General features: G+C 34.5%; 1 protein-coding gene across 1 annotated transcript in view; it reads left to right on the top strand.

Annotated features, from left to right (window-relative positions):
- Window positions 1-20,111, top strand: part of cpo (RNA-binding protein) — a 152,676-nt gene that overhangs the window by 84,021 nt on the left and 48,544 nt on the right. The window lies entirely within an intron of this gene.

Here is a 20,111-nt window from a genome sequence, read left to right as displayed (position 1 = left end):
GTTTTAACAAATCGCTCAATCTTTTAGAATTTTTCTTAGATTTAACTATCAGTCTTCTATTCTTGTTTCTTTTAAAAACAATTTAAAACTAAAGTCTTTTTAACTAAACAAATTTATTATTATTTTGAAATTCGCTTAAAAAATACTAAATCAACTTTGTTTAAACACCAATTTAATTACCTACGGTTCCAAAATTATAGATTGCGATATAGTATTGCGTTAAAGTGTTATAATTGATCAAACGTCTAAAACCATAATATTCGAAACGGTACTTTCTTACATTGTAAAGTACGGTCTCCAAAGAACGGTAAATTCTTAGACTAGATTATATTCCAAGCGTTAAACATGATTACGCACAATAATAATAAGGTTTCCGCAAATGCTATGTAAAAATGGGTTAGACATAATCCCTGCTATGTGCATTATGAATTATATTGGATATTGAGTTTATCTTGGCTGTATTGATCATGTGGGAGCTGAGTAAAATTATGCATGGTCGAATGTATTGAATAAAATTGACGAATGAGACGATGATTATTATTTGTCTACTTAAAACAATAAGGATTCTTTGTTGTTGTTTGTTGATGGTCTACCAAAAAGATCATGGTGTTATTCTTCTTATTGCTCCTATTTGTGTGCTACGCTGCTGTGAAAAGTTTTATAAACAGTTTTATTACTAAGATGAAACCTTAAAAAATACGAAGAGGAAACTCAGTCATTCCTCTATCTCCAAAATGGTATTACTAAATATTTAATCATATTAAATCGATTACCAGTCTTGATTACTTATTATTTGCTCAACACTCGCACCGTCTTGGGTTTCGCTTACGTGAATTGAGGTGTTTTATGTAATTAATCTCAAGTTTCGTAATTGAATATTTGCTGGCAGGAGTGTCATATATCGGCTCATTTGAAACTAGTTTGTGTGCAAGTGTGCAGTCGGATATCGTGGCTCGTGCTATTGGTTCATTGATCCTTGCATTATGTTATTATAAGCGTGTTACGTCACAAATGTGAATGGTTATAATTTGTTTCTTGGAAGCTGCTGTTTTTTGTCCCGGTTTCGAAGAGCTTTCAATAGAGCTATCATTTTAACGGAACGTGGTTTTTAATGAAGTCTCAATTTAGAGGTTCTATATACTTAAGTAAAGTGCATACAAGGAAATATTTACCTTAATGTAGAACAGAGAAAATTATAAACGATAATGCTCTTAATCATTCGATTAAATCCGTCTTATAAAGGTATTTGTATAAAATCATCTAGTTAAAATTAATCCTCCTATATTTTTCGATACGCTTATTGTAAAAACTGAAACACAAACAATTTGTTGATAGTTTGCTCTTACATAAAGATTAATAAATGACGAAAAAAATCTTCATAAAGAGGATCTGATAAAATAACAAGCGCTAAGAGCTTTCTTACAATAACAATTATTTTTTTATAATAGAGAAGAAGAAAGGAGAAGAGAGAGAATCAAGAATTAAAACCCATATTTTTTTAAATTACAAACACTAGTTAAAATGTAGTTGTGTTTACGCATAAAAGATAGGATTAACCGGAGTGGTTTTAATCAGAGGTGAGGGCATAAAGCTACGTTAACCATCCCGGAGTTCACGTGCAAAACCTTTGTGGAAACGCACCCGTGATGTTTGTATGAATCTATGCACCCTGATCCCGTTAAAGTTTAGCTTGAAACAGCGCAGATAGTACTTTATCTACATTATCCGCTTGCAGGCCTTAATAGAGATTGTTTTAGCTTTTAACTAATGGTCGGTGGCGGCGGGAACTGTATATGTAGTGCCGCTAATAAATAGTCTTTGTTGGTGTTATGTTTTTGTTTTATGTACCGCTTTGATTATTATTGCAGGGTTTGGTGGGAGACATAGAATGTTTGACGAGAAATAAGGCTTTATATAATGCTTTTATGGTATAAAATCTAAGGAAAAGTGATGAATGAATTTCAGATTCATTTTGTAACTGCGCTCTGCCTATCAATAGTGGTATAAATAATATTAGTTATAAACAAAATGAAAAAACTTAATGTAATAACTAACTAAAAATAACTAACTCATTAACCATGTAATTTCCTAGTCTATAATTGATCTTAGTACATCAGCAATCTTCACGAAATCCCTAATTAATTACATTATCATTGATAATTAAACGGCCAAACACGACTATAGAGCGGGGTGCACCGTGCATACGTCAATTTCGCGCCGTAATCACTATGCATATTCCCGGTAAATGGCTATTGCGGACGTGTCAGTGGTCAGCGACATGCCGATGACATGTTTTCGATAGGACCCGCCCGCGCTGCAGTTTTGTACAATACCGACTGATTTATATATCTATTCGCCTATCTTCTGTTTCGACGGATGAAAAATGCCTCTAAATGTCCTTTGTAAATTTCAAACTCGACGTGTATTCGAATTCAAAACGTAGCCACTGACTTTACTTACAGGTGATCGCTCTTGCTTTTCAATAAGTTCTCATAAAACCTCCCGCATACGAGTGATTGTCGTAAGTCATTCTTCAAAATCAATATTCAAAGTCGTCGGAAATTCAATACTGATGTGGCTACAAGGCTCCCCACATTGATTAATATATCACTGGCGACGGGCCGCTTTCACCCCGTTTTTGCGTATCACCACTAAAGTAAAAAGGGCCGGATTTCAATAGAAAACCGGCACGGAACATTTATCATGACAGTAATGAATTATCGGAAATTTTCCAATAAGCTCATAGCTGTGACCATTCGTTCACGTCATTTATTCGTTTACTGTAAATATACATAAAATACTTTAAACTGAATTTACGAGCTTTCTTATTACTCCGTAAAATTTAATTCGCCCTCTTTCTAACGGCTACCGAAAATTAATATTATTTATTAATTCTAACTTTTATAACACTTGAAGTGAGCTTTTACAACTCAGAGCTAGTAAAAGTTTTATACGCCATCTTGTTTCTTTTGTGTTTTATTTTTAGTTTCAATACTTTCACAATTTACTTTTTAATACACATTGTTTTTACATTTTATAGTGTTTTCAATATTTACTGAAGAAAAGTAGTTATTTAAGTATTAAAAAAGTGTTGTTAAGCGAATGCTTGGAAAGCTTTTATTAGGAATATATGTATTATACTAGATTACCGCCCGCGGCTTCGCCCGCGTTTGCAAAGGAAAACCCGCATAGTTCCCGTTCCCGTCGGATTTCCGGGATAAAAACTATCCTATGTGTTAATCCAAGTTACCCTCTATATGTGTGCTAAATTTCATTGTAATCGGTTCCGTAGTTTTTACGTGAAAGAGTAACAAACATCCATACATCCATACATCCATACATCCTTACAAACTTTCGCCTTTATAATATAAATATATTAGAAATATATTAGAATATATATTAGAATATATTAGATATTAGAATATGATTTGTTAAGAACTTCAGTCTGTGGCCCGTCTGTCACAAATTAAAACAAAGTCACCGATCCGTTCTTAAATATTGGAGTACAGGGACTTGTAATTTGGTAAGCATGTCGTGAAGTACTGTCTATAGAATTCAAAGGTTTCCAATAAAACGTACCGCTTCACCTTCGCACAAGACTCGTTACAGTGCGAATCTCGAAGAAATTACTTATCTTTCAAAGTCGGGGCTTAATGAGGGAACGCGAAACTTTTGACCTTCTTACGTTTGCGTGGGCTTTATGTACGGAAAGTAATGAGTGGTTACAAACACTCGCCGAGTCGCTGTAATTTGTTTCGATGTGTGATAAATATGACGTTCCCTTTATACGCAGTCTGTCTTATTAGTGCAACTGTTATTCTCTGTGCTTTTAATGTATTTCTCTCATTTTATGCGGGAAAATATGAAACGGGGAAAGGAAAAAAAGACAAAGGCGGTTATTAAAAAATATGGCATTAATCAGAGAATGACTGATTTATATAATGAACGTATATTTTCCTTTTTGATTATTACAATTAGTAAAAATTATATTATTCAGTCATGATATTAAAAAATTTCTTCTTTTTGCGTAGTCAATTATGTTTTTATTATTACATATGTATTTGCTATAAGTGATACCAGTGTAATTAAAATTTAAAATACTACAATGTTAAGAATACGTCTTAATGTCCGAATGTGTAATGTGTAATACAAAGTGGAAAAAGAATAAGGTCAGTTCCCTTTGTATATTCTTAGACAACTAGAGAATGAAGCAGTTGAATTTGAATAGAAGAATTTGTTTAACATCTTCATTCTAACGAACGCCTTTGCTAGGGTAGGTGAAAAATATATGTGCTTATATCGTGATGTCATCTCATCCGTTCTCGACAAAGCACGGCGGGTCAAAGGGCGGGCGGAGTGCGGGGCGCGGGGCGGCGGGCGAGGGACACATTGTTAACACGCGACCCCAACTCAAGCACCTCTGATGATGACGACCTACGTCACAAAAGACTAGACTTTAAAACTTTCAACAGGTACTATAATTAACAAATCTTTCTACGTTATATTAATAGCCGGTGCGTACCCAGTACCCACGTCTAATTGAATAGTCTCCTTTCATGAAATATTTAAGGGCACGAGTCTGTAAAGGGACAAAGATGTTTTTCAAAAACCCTTATTTAAGGTCTCGTTTGAAGGGTAAGTAAGTTACATTCAGAAGAACCTATTTTTCACTTTATCAAAGGAAGTCGCCCTTCCTTCCGACCCGAGTGAATGCCGAAAAATATACACCATAAATATGTTTATATACCGCATCGGTAAATGCTTCAATGTGCGCGGCGAGAAACATTGAAATCTAGTTAGCGTTAATGAGAAATAGAGCGGCGTCGCGTCTCCTCTATACGGGGAATTCGGCATTAATTTCGTCAAATGAACATTTCTGTCGCAAATGCCTCGTCAAGTGTATCCTTTCTCGAGTCTAGTTTCAATTGAAACTTAGTCGGAGACGGAGCTAGTGTTCTCGCGAAGGCTCAACTCCTGAGAGCTGCGGCGGATCTTGACTTGGTGAAATTAATCCATCTTCGCTCTCAATAGAAACGGAAATGTATTAAGGTTGTCCTTAAAACGCGCCGTGTACTTCCTCACTTTGATGAAGCTATAGTCTGAGCTCGCCTGACGCTGAAATATGTTACACTTAGAGGGAAACAACGCAATTTGTTCCATGGGCTTAGTTATTTGTTTCGGCGTTTCGGTTACGGACTTATGGTGTTTTATAATTTGCAATAATTTAAATTTTTCATGTACTTTTAAATAATTTGTCTGAGTTGTAATGTTACTGTTCAATATTATTTATGTAGTAGGCTAATTTAAAAAAATATTATACCACTGTCTTAAAACATAACAGCTCGATAATATTTAATTATTTGAAGGTCCATATATAATGTACTTTATAAGGATAGAGATATTTAAAAAAATATTATTTTTAGAACATCAAATTAATTACAATTAAAAAATGTTAATTGTAATTTCAATTTACTCCAAGAAACTGCCCCGAATTTATTAAGAAATAAAACACAAGCAGGAAAATAAGTTATAACAGGTTAAGAATCTACATCATAACTTGAAAATAAGTAGATAAGTAAATCTATTAAATCCTCGAAACCACAGGGAGTAGTTGCGAAGTTGGTCCAATAACTTTGAAAGGATTTCGAGATGGCACAAACAGTCAAATAAGTTTCTTGATTGAAATTTAGCGCAAAGCTTTGCGGGTCGGTTTGCTCACGTTCTATAAAGATACTTATACATTAAATTGTTGTATATATTTTGTATTGACTTTGAGATACTTTAATTGTTTTAATTTTGGAGCTTTTGTTGTAAAGGGCGCGTCACTTAGTTGTCTTAAGGTATGGGATGAACTAAATAGAGTAATCATAATCAAATATGGATTTTAGTTATTACAAGTTATTTACTACAAAATCACTCGTTTATATTGTCTATGCGTGTACAACTTATATTTGTTTTACATCCTAGAGCTACAATTATATCTCTTGTTCCAATGGATAAAACCTTCCTTAGGGTTGTAAGCTGCCTAATGACACTTGTGCTAAGCTCAACTCAGACTCATTGGCGCCTTATAGGGCGACAACCTGTAGTCGTTGAGGCGTAAGCACCACGGTGACGTCATTCTGTTAGTTTGTAGAAAGCTTCAAGTGTTTAAGTACTAGTTTTTGCTAAGACTATTATATAATATAAGTATGATATGGCTGTTTAAGTATATGACAGCTTCTTGATGAGATTTAGAATGATATGTAATGTTTTAAAAGCTTTTGGGTAAAAAAATATTTTTATAATTATAAAAATTACCATTGCGTTAAAGAACTATGTTCTCATTATTTGTGATAATACTAATATTTTGTACTCAATAAAGATATTTTTTTTTTTTTTTTTTATTTAACTCCGCATTGTTATTGCAATCAAACAATGCGGTACACAAGATTGCTCGTATTGTTCGAGTAGGCGTTAGAAACAATATAACTAGTGTTTAACAATCTACTAGAACACAATTAAAAAAATATCATAGGTTGCAAAAGCTTTTAGAGGTACATGTGTTTACTCTTACGTCGTTAAAACAAACTTTGTTAGCAACAAATTGCGGTTTATTACACGCGTGTTATGACGCAAATATTTATATTTTATAACGACGCCTATAAACAAAACAGTGTCATCAAGTATTTAAGTAATTTTCCACGTTTTCACTCTAGTAATCAGCTAGTGCTGTGAAATTGGGTGCTTTCCCTAATTTTCGCGACACCCTATTAACCGGGAACGAGTTATTGCTCATTCCCGGGGGATCACGAGCCGGTTGCCATGGCGACGGGTGTTTGTGTGCGTCTTTATTTGCTCTTCCTGTTCCGTGCGAAAAGTTGTGGGTGCTGCGTCTTTCTTGTGCTCGCTTTTATATCGTTCAGTCATAAAGTAAATACGGGCCTATTTGATAATTGATACTTTAGTTTGTTTCATTTTATTCACAAATAGCGTAAAATACGGATACATGTAAGTTAAAATAGATACAGAAATGAAAATATATTCTTGAAGTGCAGTGCCGTTCACAACAGGCTAATATTGCTAAATACTGAAACGTAATTAGATGCTTGTCAGGGAAAATGTATGCAGGTAATTGCTATTCAGACTTGCTTGTCTCAAACTAATTTTTGACGGCTACATTAACCACGAAACCTCGGCGAAAATTCCCGCTTTATTCGCAACGTTAAATCCCGTATAACGTTATAACATTTTGCTTCAAAGAATTCCAAGTTCAAATCTAGGATCAAAACATCGCCGTCCCCAAAGTATCAAGACTATATAAGCCGGTATAAAATTACGGAAGAGTCGCCCTTGGGAATGCGAGTGTATTGTGTGATGGGACGAGTTCGCTTAGTGTGCGTTGTTGTGCGCTCGTCACGGTTCCGAACTCGACTTTGTCATACTCTTATCCGCTGACGTCATCCAGCTTCGGATCAAGGCTCGTCTGATTGACAGCAACTGCGTTAGACATGTCCGATTTGTTGATCGAATGTTATCAGATGGTACAACATAATCTTTGTTCCATTGTTACCCATTTGTTAGTTACCCTTGAATTTCAAAGACATTTAGTTAAAGCAATTCATCGATAATATTTATATGGCATGCATAGTTTTTATAAATACTCTTTTTTATGGAACTGCTACACATACGTGTTATGTGTGATGATTTCCTTTAAACTTTTATAAAATAGCCGTGGAATTCAGCAGTTTTATATGCAGTGTCCTCTCAATCCATGAAAAATCCAATCAGCTTGCCACATACGAAATACCGGAGTAAATATGTATCCGCGTGTCCATTAAAACAACAGTCCTAAACAAACAACGCGCGCGTGGTCACACTGATAAGTGTTGCTAGCCAACCATATTTTTCAATTAGGACTCTAAGAGAGCGAACGGAATAAATTATTGTTTATTTTCTATAGAAGGGCACGCTTCGATTGCTAATTATTGACGCATGGAATTCGTTGCGTAATTAGATTTGCCGTTTTGGGTTTCTAATGGTGTCGCGTTAAAATGTTGTACATACATATACTCGTACTTAACTTTATATCAGAATGAGTGCAGTTACTTTATTTTTGAAAGATGTTTGCTTTTCGTCATGAGTTCATGACCGAGATTTTAAATTCATAATTTTAGCCTTTATTTTTATTTTTCTTTAATCAGAAACAATATAAAAGCCATCGTTTTAATAAATTATTATTATATTATAAGGAAAAGAATACCTACATATTGATGTTATATGATATGAAAATATAAAATCTCTGTTCGTTAGAAATTTAGAATATATACTACGCATCCTACTAATAAACAAATAGAGAAAATAAACTGCTTTTGTTTCAACTTCTAAACATCGACAATGATATTGCAAACTTTGTTTATAATAAACTAGCGTAAGGCTACGTACATAATGCGATTTGAATAAATTTTAAACGACAAAAGCTTTATACTCTACGATTTCACAAACACAATAGAATAAAGATATAAAAGTGTACACTCGTATATTTCAATAACAGCAAACGTGCGAGATATGGAAAGGAAATTGTGACCTTTCCAATAAAATTCCACGATGTATGAAATTCACTGGAATCGTTTATAAAGTAAGCTTCATTACTTCCGAGAAGGCGAGGCGTACATTTTTGAATATTCCTGGTGAAAATATGAGGTGGGCGCTTTCACGTTCAGTCAAAGGACGGTTGTGTGTCGGCTGTCTGCGAAATCGAGTGACTCCATCGTGAACGCTCCGTGGAGTGTGGACGTGAAAACCCTAGTTAATGAACATGCGGCTATGATGTGGGGAAGTTATTATAACTTTTATAATTAATGCCGTTGAAGGTTTTATGGATCGATTAAACGCCGACGCTCAATGTTGTGGTACGATTTTAATGTTTGTACGTTTGATGGTAAAACGTTTTGCGTTCTGTGTATTTCTTTATTGTATAAACTATAGAACAATTAATCGTCAGATGTAGTACGTACGTATAGTATTATCTACTTTTTATTTATTTGTAATCAATAGAAAAAAGAATGTGTCAATGGTTTTTCGTTACAAATAAAACACTTGATATTTATCCAAACAACCGTACCAACACCGTTTCGTATAAATAATAAAATAGATCGAATAAATAGAGCTCAGCGTAAAATTTATTTATTATCCGTTATTCGGCAAATAGTGCCGACCATTAGTGTTCAGAACCAAAAAAAGGGCCGGATCAAATAACTGAGTCATCATTATTCGACAACAATACAAACAATCCATTGTAATCCACTGTACGCATAACAGGACGTAATCCTATTAGGGCATTGCATTAAAACAACGATCACGTCAGCGCCATAATAAATAACGATGAAAAATATCGGTCACCGCGCGTCGCCGGCGTCTCGGGGCATTTACAAAATGTGCGCGTTTACCTTGACTTGCAAATATTTCCTCAAACGCGCAGGAAATGCGGCCGAATGAAATATCGCCGCCCTAGTATTGCCATCTCGCAAAATGAATCGTGATTTATGATGCACGCCGTGATACATGTGCGTCGACGAGTCACGCGGCGCAGGTGACGCTCGGGATCGCGTTTTTGTCTTGTGCAAGTGAAATGTGATGGCCCTAAACAGACAGTGAACATTATTGACTTTGTATCACGCCTGTTCCTTGATTCCATACGGATTTTCCATGGAAATAACGCATTTTGTTAATTAAAATTTTTATGGTTAAGGGTTATACAAACTACATTACAGTCATAATATACAAGTATAGATACTGTTATTAAATCAATTCCAACAAAATTTAAGCATAAAATATAAAGTTATTCATTAAATGTTTGTTTTATGAAGTATATAATAATCAATATTGATCACTTGAGAAACAATAAAATTTGTTCCAACGTCGTTGTAATTAATTTCCAATTTGAAAGGGTTAAAATACCCAATTCATAAAAGAAATGCTATATAATATTTCGCCGCTTGCTCAAGTTCACGCTTCATAAAATTCGATTCGGAACAGTGAGACAATAAGTGTGAAAACAACGGGAAAATTTAACTTTCCCCCAAAGACTGAAATACAATGGACAGAGTTATAATGAAACAGATCTAGTTTGTGTTCCGCCGTTTTTCCGTCGAAATCTGCTAAGATTGTTTTGTTTTTACATTTTTCGTTCATTCATTTTGTATGACGTTACTTTACATACGTATTGTTGTGATGTTTTATTCATTCGTGTCTAAATGTTTCAACGTCTTGTTCTCAGGCGAATTCGTCTTACATATTTCTTTTTCATCGGTACGTAGGCAGAACAGGGAAAATTGTGAACATATTTCAAAGGGATTGTTGTGATATTTTACATTATAAACAAGGGTATCGTTTGCGAAAATTATTTTCGCGACGAGCTGTAGTATATTATGATACTCTATTGTTAATGTTCTTGTAGCGTTCTAGTAACGAGTACAATATATGTAGGTATATTTAGGTAAATATAATAAGAAAAAACTTAGTTGTAGAGTAACGAAAAATATCACACAACATCTCATAAACATATGGTTCGCAACATAATAAATTGAAGTTTACAAAAAAAATCCCTATTTTTCGGTCAATAAACTGGGAAGATAGTTTCAGTAATAACGTTTGCGGGAAGCAAGAGTGCGGGCTCGGGGAACGGAGAGGGGGGGACGAGGGACGAGGGAATCAATCCACTCACGTCAGAGCCGTTGTCACATGTCCAATCAACTGACACACTGTTCACTGGGGATCACTGTCTGAGTAGTTGAGTACGTAACTATCGCACGCATTCTTTATTTAAGAAAGCTTATTTCACGGCAGTTAATTTTCGCTGTCGCTCTCCGTTGAAATGTTTACAATTATCGGCATACTTTTCTTGCTATTTTATTAATGCGGTAGATGTTAAAATGCTGAATACGAATTCGAATATATGAAATTTTTATTATAGAAAATATATGAAAACAAAATATTCGATTCGTAGTTCGGCATTATATAATTACTTTGAAGCATAGATTTGTATGTAAATCAAATAAACAAGAACGATAAAGCCAATTTAAATATTAATTGAGATAGCACTGACATAACATCCAAATCTCTGTACGAGGCTGTGTGAAAATTTCAAACATAAAATGTAATATTTCGAACGAAACCGTACCTATATGGTAAATACTTTCATGAAATATACGAGTCATCGAAGTTGGAAGTTATATTAGAATTTCAATTCAAATGCATGTCGTGATGAGATTTCATATCTACGACGTAGCCGCTTTTGTACTGAAATGTAATCAAATATTAATAAATATAATGTGAAATAAGATGTGTAGCTACAAGTTATTATTTAGAAGCGAGTATATTTGATGGACTGTCTTTCTATTCAAGCTTCGATTGTTAAGGATTTTTAGCATTTTATTCTGATTCTTCTGATTATTTTAACCCACATAAAAAGGAATGTTGAAGATTTTCGCAATTTCTTTACCCAGATATCTGTTTTTATAGACATTTCGGTTTATTTAGGTAAATACAAATACATTCGTTATCCCGATAAAAAATTACCTTTTTGGTCGCTCAGCAACTCGAATATTTACACATGAAAAATCTCTACAATTCTTTCACCCTGTACGTGTACGTTTCTAAATTGTATATATTTGTAGTTTTTGTGTTCTATTAAAGTTTTGGGTAACATTAAGAAAAATAAAAGAAAATTTCGTCGTTTACTGTTTCTCTAATTTGCGTATAAACGTAACGATCAATATCCTTTCAAGCGTAATAGAAAATGTGCTCGCAAAAAAACATTATATCCATGCATTTTCTAGTTGTTTACTCCAGTAGATACATTGAATGTAGTGTCCCAACGCGCTTGGTTGACCCCGCAAACAATTAACTGGGCTGGCTTACGTAGTCTACGTAGTGTAGGTACTATGTAGTCAACTGTTGTGCAACTTTTCATTTTGGTTTTTAAAATTCATGAATGTGCGAGAGTATTTTATTTACATTGCGGCACGAATGTTCGGTTCATTGCGTTTTGTGAAACAGCGAATTATGTTATGACGAGATAAAAGGTTCAATGTATTTATTATGAGTCATTTAATAAATTGACTATACAATTGATGATACAATGAACAATTAAGTTATAGCCTTAGTAGATTAAAAATATATCCTTGACACAGCCACTAAATCCATTAACTTAATTTAGTTAATAGTAATTCGATTCACTTTGAGTAAATTGTAGTAATAACATTTTATAAAATGTTTGTCGTTATTTAATTTTGTGGTTGTGTGTTTGAGGTAGGTATACCTACACTAAAAATATATCTAAAACCCATATATAAAAAAAACAAAATTTAAATATACAAAGAAAAGCATGAAATGCCTAATAAAGATGTTTAAAAATAAGAGATAGCGTAATCATCACAAAAACATCTCTGTTAAAGATATTTAAAACGTTCCAACGAAGAATAGGGCACAGATAATAGATCTGTATTCAATTCTCGTAGCGGGAAAACGGAAAAACTAATCCATCCAATTTCTGGTTTACTTCGCTTTTGTTTAATTTTGACACGACCCCTCGTTTTCGGGACGGTACTTTGTAACGATTCTGGACAAACATAATCTAACTTGCCTGACGTATCTACCAGGCGACGGCTTATATGGCTCACGGCGCTTTTTACGAAAATACTTAACGTAGTTTTTTTACGACGATACAAGTCGGCTTTGATATGTAGCCGGAATATCTCAAGCGTTAAAAAATTCCACCTTTATAAAAAGAAAGTTATACACAACGCGCCTTTGTAAGGTCATGTCGGGAAACCTTTTCTACCCTTTTCGAAAGTGTGGCAAGTTTTGATATTGTTTTTGACAATCGAACTAAAGCCATTTTCGGATCCTGAGCTCCTGTAGGCTTTACTGTTCGACAGTGCTAAGCTGCAAGAATACTCTTGTGGACATTTCCCGTTATTTATTTCCTTTCAACTAATACGGGAAAGTATTCTCGCTATGATTCAAGGGACTTTCGTAATGAAGGCATTGTTGTGGGTAATTGCGGTAGGAAATGCGACCAATTTGGTCCTTGCCGAAATAGACCCAACTCTAATAAGAGTAGGCACTGAAAAAATAAGAAATAGTCAGCTAGGAAGGTTTTTTGTATGGTTTTGTATTGAACATTTTCAGTACCGAAAGTTGGGATTGTACGCTTATTTGTACCTACACATTAATTTAAACGAATATTATCGTAAGTACATGTCACAAAATCCTTAGTTGCATTAAAAAAATAAAGGAGAAAAGGTATTGCTTTTAATTTAACATAATATTATGCTGCCTATGCACTCTTCCTCTTGTTTGTTTTTGTTTTGCCGAAAATATGTAGAACACTAACAAAAAAAGTCCTGAAAATCTATGTACAAAATTCATGCCAATCCAGGAGACGTTACGTGTTTAAAAAATTCTATTAAGCTCATAATTTCGTGTACCGGCCGTCCCTTATACAGGCTAGTGACAGGTCATATCCGGGGACGTTCAACTGCCTTACACATTCTATTACAAGCCGACATATTGGGCCGGCTGACCTCACCCGACGAATGACGGTCATTTCGGCAAATCGTTTGATACACTTTTTATATTAAACGAACTGTAAAAGAAAATATAGGAGTGTGTCCATTATAAGCGAGGTTAGATGATTGGATGGAAACAAAAATAAATCGTGCCCTCTGACTGATAATATAGCTGTTGTTTTTTGATGAGGCTACGTAGCATTATAAAGCATTTGAATGCCATAAAACCAAAAATATAAATTCAACGAGGCTACGTAGGTGTGGGAGTATATTTCCTGAAATTTCGTTTTCGTTGTTTTTCCATTTTCGAGGAAAATGTTATTTCGAAAATATAAAACAACTGTGGATGGTTGAATAATACAGATTGATATCAGTTCTCCAGATTTCTTTCAAAAAAAGATCAGTGTTCGGAAGAAATATAGAACTACCTTATTTCTATTTATAATGTTTATTTATTGCTCATTCATTCACTGAAGTTGCTATGAATATCGAAATAATACCAAAAAAGTTTAATCCAACAAACAAAAGAGAATAGAACAAAAAACCAACAAAAATAAAAGGCATTAGAAAGTAAATGGAAACTATACAAATCGATCGTACGGTAATTCAGTACGGCCTATCTGATTCCGTAACAATGACGGGTCATAACCGGAGACAGGCTGTCAACCGCTTCAACACATCCTAGTTGATTATGTCCGTTTGTGTAATATACGTTTGGAAGGTTCTAGATTTACATCGGATCGAGAGCGGCCATTGAAGCAATCTGAATATCAGCCTATTAACACGTATTGAAAGGACTAGACGGTGTCCAGATTGGATTGAATTCAATTCAATTTCATTCCAATACCGATGATATACCTACGCCTTTGTTCTAACAAGATTTTGTCGTCTTGTGCTTTTAATGAATTGCTTTGAGATGTGAGTTGATTAATGGGATTGGTTGTGCAATGTGTACTAATGAATCATTGTATTGTGTCGATAGAGTCACAACTTCTAGCTTGCAATGCAATGCAAAGCAATGCTTTATAGCGAATAGATCCGATTTAAACGTAAACGTATAAATTTATTGTAATCTGTAACTATGTCGATCGTATTTCTGGGAATATAGGAAAAGGAACATAAATTATTATTCAAATACGAATTATGTACGGTAATAACGTACGACGTATTTTTTTTATCAAATTCTTACCAATTACGGATTATTATTAACGTATTTATAGTACACATTCCAATTGGCAATTAGGGACACAAAATAAAAACAATATTTGAAAATTCTCCTTATATTATCGTACATCGGATTAATTTTGCTACATAGAATACTCGCTAACAAAGCCGAATAGAAAAAAAGTGAAATATTAGTGGAAAATATAACAGTGTACACAGCAACAGCATTTGATAAGATCCTTAACAAGCTGCAATACATTTACAAGTTAACAAGAGTTGCGATAAATTGCACCTCGCTACAGCGGACCGTCGTTACTGGCTGATAAGAAAAATAACAGCTCACAACGGAACTGAAATATTTATTGTTCACTTAAATATAGTGATGATGCACTTTCACAAATGGATTTAATGTTAGCAAGAAATTCACGCGAATATTCCGTTGGTGGAAATGACCCAACTCTATGCGCTCATAGAATTTGGGAAAGTCTTTTATAGCAGGTACGGACGTAAGTCGTATGTGTAATGTTATTTTTAAATATTATATCCAAAACCAGCATCTCAAAAGAAATATAACAAAATCTTATTGATTAATATCAATTGGAATTAAGCAGCTTTGTAATATAAAAAGCGATAAATGCTATTAAATTATGAAAAGATTGATCAAAATGTATCCATGCATGGTATTACGTCTAACGTCCAATTGCATAATTTGCAGCAAATCTATGTCCACAGGAAATTCAATCCCCATTTCAGCTAGGTCTGAGAAATTCGTCGCCTTAGAGATAAATGATGATGTCGCTTAATAACCCTCTCGTTATAGCGTTATCTAGCCTCTAGTGGGAGGGATAATACATTACGAGAAACTCATAACACTCAACCAGCTTTTATTTGACGCCGTGCTAAATACTATACTTTATTGTTTTGTTTTCATTAAAGTTGGAGGACATAGCTTTACTGAGAAAGGAGTTTCTTTATACTGGCTAGCCATATTCATTCATTATATGCTAGGATTATTATAATGACGGTTATTGCCTACTTAATAATTTTAATTTATTATATTGAATAGATTTTTGATAAAAAGACATAGTACAAATCCATTGAGGATTATGTGTCCATTGCCATCGGTCACAGATAATCCCCGAAGGAATTACTTTTCCATAAAAAAGCTATGTAAATCGCACGAAACCTCGTTTAGGTGTGAAGATTTTCCTGTTCGAGGGACCTCGTAAATTTTCACCGAAACGAGACAAACAATATCGGTTCGGTAATGTGTAAGGGAGATGTTAGATCTGTCAAAGAACGCAATTGATCAAGCTAATTCCCGTAGCTCTGGGCGAGAAAAATGTCGCCAATTTGTCACGTCATAACGTCAAGTAGATACCCCGCGTGACACCATCACGAAACCGTAATAAAGTGATATTTTATCTTATTTTTAAATACTGGATTCGGAAAGACGGAACGGATCTGATTGGTTTCGTCTGGTGAAAGAATGTTCTTAAGTATCTTATTTTTGTAATAAGTAACTATGTTCTTATAAGCCGTGTTTTGTAGCACTGTACAATAACACAATCTACAGATAGGCATATAAGGAAGCTGAATACCTACGTAATAAACACATTAACTCAACTTAACCCCGTAGAACAATGGCATACCAAAATAAATTCTTATTTAAGTAATTGCACTGTGATTCTCGTGCTGAAACCTAATCGATTTATACTGAATAATCCACCGAACTAACCTCTCTGAACCAAATCTCGTAAAAGCAAATTTTCGAGTGAGCGTGTTAACGCCTCTGTGTGCTCGCATTCAACAGGGTATTTGGAAAACAAACCATATTGTAGCGCACTAAGAATGGTTTTGAAGTACAACTGTGGCAAGGAGCCGGAGGTGAGTTCAGAAGGTGGATGAAATATGAGGGCACAAAGGAAGAATCCCATTCAGTTCGTGCCTGGAGCTATGCTTTAGCAACGGGATCCATGCACTCGTATTTCATGAAATTGGCCTCGTTAAATTATTTTATTCCAACAATTTAGCTTAAATAAGACGCATAGATTGCATGCTTCGGTTTACAAATTATATAATTTGTTCATAGTAGTTAATGTAATTTAAAACACAAAGTTTACACAGTTGCAAATTTATAATGAACTCCCGCATCTCCCGTATTTTATCGATCTCTAACAAGATCAGTTCACATCTGCTTCAAAAAGTATTGTAAGCGACGGAAACGTAATTTTTGTCCGAATGAATTTTATATACCGGGCGGGTTTTATTACTGTAGAGTCGTTTTTCATTGTTACAAATAGCAGAAAAACAGAAAAGAACCGAGGTCTCTTTACGACTGGTCCAATAAAGAAACAAAGGAAAGTAGTAGTGAATCGTAAAAACAACACTAATCCCAATGTGTCCCGAAAAATCCCGCACTGAAAGTGCTGGCCTCGCGCTTCGCCGAAAATATTGTCCATGTTTTGATTTATGGACCTTAAAAGCTGCCCTTGTTCTGCGCCTCTGGTTATTGTTTTTCCCCTTATGAAAACTGCGCATTTTTCTCGTTTACGGCTCACTGTATCAAATGAAATTTCGCGTGATTCATGCTCAGATTAGCTGTGATTAAACCTACGAAATCTTAAAGGGTTTGGCTTTTTCTTTCAATTAGCCTTGATACAAGGTCACTGAATTATATTGTTTGTCTCATAACAGTAAGAAGCACTTAACTGATGATAATAAGTAGGTATATGATTATTTCTGATTATTTTTGTAACAGGTTCAATACTTTTTAGGCAAAATAATTCCGCAAACCTTTAAACTGAAACTCTACTGTTTCACTCTATTTTTGAGCGATTTTTTACCGTGACTAAGTAACGAGTCAAATCCTAAAGCCGTGGATCGTTACTTGTCAGCCTAACTTAACCTGGAGCGGTCGCAGCAAAGCCGGCACGAACTGGGCTAATGCTCGATCACGCGTCTGCGAGTCCACTGCATTTTTCAACGTTCAAATTTGAATAATGTAAGAGCTGTTGATATATAAACACATTAGGCTTTTCAGAGCACTAGATCATTTTCCGACGTGAGAAGTGAGCTTTTCTTGAAAATGCACTATTTTTGATTTTATGCTTGGATTTATTTCAACAAAGCGGTGATTCGCGATGAAATATTATGTAACATTAAATCAAATTAAATTATCGCTTCCACGACTAATGCGGCATGACGTGCCATGACTCTTCAAATATATTCTTTCCCATCGACTCCTGAACAAGGTTCCCTTAACAATGAAGAAATTGACACGCGCCTCTGAATGAAACATCCTTCCGGAGCTTTCATGACTTGTCGCAATTCAATAGATAGAGAATTAGAAATATTTTATATCGATATTACAGTAGTATTGTTAATTGATATGCAATGGCAACGTGTAATGTTTTTTTGTCTGTTAGGTATTTAATAGACACCATTAAATGAGCTTACTTCTCTATTTATCATTGTTGCTTCTAGTTATATGACTATGACTAAAATAAAATAAAGAAAACGTCCCTAAAATCTTGTTAAATCTATACCTAAATTCCCAAATGAATATAAAATTACAATTAAATAAAGGTTCATGAATATATTAATTATCTAATTGCTCTACACTCGCTATGTGATTACTGCGATAACGCGCTTGCTCGTTAGCCTCCCAACACGTAAAAAATATCTAAGCTGATAAATTAACACAAATTATCCTCATATGTGGAAACGTGTGACCCTTAAAACCCTCTTGCTCTGATTAACGCCCGCTTCTATTAACCATTACGAAAACTGCGTCAGCACGTTTCAGTGTGAATATATTTCAGTTCTTAATTACGAAAGGCCTCACAGAAAACATCATTTACTATCCCTAACAAGCGCCTTTCAGACGCAGAACTTTTAAAGTCGTTGACGGCGGTGACGGTAACCTTTAAGTTTTATGGGGAACTTAGTTTTTAAACGTTCACTTATAACAAACTTTTCTTGCGTCGTTAAGATTAATATTTCTCAACTGTACTTTATTATGGAACTGTAGTTTTTATAATTCTCTCGAAGCATACCTGTATTTCTTTTTTGACTAGAAGTGTACTCGTTATAATCGAGCAACTTTGTCCCTCCATGTCATTATAGGTCATATGAGTAATTTTGGCTATTTTCACTGCGATCAACGAAATCAAATTTGATGACTTTTGTCACGGAATACGGTAAACGCCTTAAGAATGAGCTATTAAAGATTAGAATTAATGTATTTACGTCGACCTTCCAAGGAGAAAGCATTCCGTCGATAAGCGAGCACATTGGGGGAAATACCCTTTGATATAGAAGGTAGTTTGGCGCACGACACATTGCGTGTTACGAATGCCGGTGCTATAATTGTGTTACGTTTAGTAAATAGGGGCATAAGGCGGCGCTCTATGTGGCCCGTTCCAATGAAATTTCCAGAAATACTACAGCCATCAACTAAAATATTGTACCTACAAAAATGTTTTCATTTTTTACCGTAATGACGACGCACTTCCGACTTTTTCGCTTGCTGATAAAATATAAGATTGCATTAATTGAATTTCGTTGCAGTGTATTTTTAGTTTTTACTTCAATGGCATTCGTTTACGGTAAAAGTTAACATTTCTCTATTTTTATGTAGGTAAATGAAAATGGATACATTTAATTTCATGTTTTTAATTGCTAAGTTGCATAGAAATGCACTCTTTGTAAAGTTCCTGTCTCCAACTACAACAAATATTCCACGAACTTACAACATTAACAAGGTAAATGGAAAAATGTCAGACGCGTAGATAGGTACTTTTGATTCCTCGTATGTCGTTTTACAAAGTTATGGCAAACATACTTTAATATTCTCCGTAACTATTAAGTAGTAAGTAAGTTTGGGTGTGTACCGGCTGTGTTTGTAGCCGGTCGCTAAGATACATCGACAGGTGTGTGGTCGCACGGAATATTGATTCGTTTCATAAATTCATTAAAATACGGCCGCGGAACGTCTTATTAAAGTAATGATAGTTGGAAGCATACTACACAGTTGGTCGTTATGGTTGCTAGTGGAATAATTTATTGATTATAACGAGTCTACTATCGTAAATTATAAAGATAAAAACCTTAATTTTTATATGGACTTTGTCTTTTTATAAGAATATGCAAACAAAACGAACTAAAGGTACTCGAAGTAATTGTATTTCTATATTTCTTTGTTCTTATCAATCATACAGGTTTTCTATCATATTTACGTTTAATAAAATAAAAATATTGTATCATTCTCATAAATGTCACAAGTGGTGAAATCCGTTTATAAGATCAAATCGAAATGGTACAGAGGAAATCCGCTAATACATAATATTTTTTATTTATATTTAGACAGTCATCGGTCATGTAATACCGGAT

The sequence above is a fragment of the Colias eurytheme genome, chromosome 14, assembly GCF_061535395.1.
Source record: "Colias eurytheme isolate Ceu_HAF_F1 chromosome 14, ilColEury1 Martin Lab GWU primary, whole genome shotgun sequence".
Classification (NCBI taxonomy): Eukaryota; Metazoa; Arthropoda; class Insecta; order Lepidoptera; family Pieridae; genus Colias; species Colias eurytheme.
This window is presented reverse-complemented; position numbering and strand designations above follow the sequence as displayed.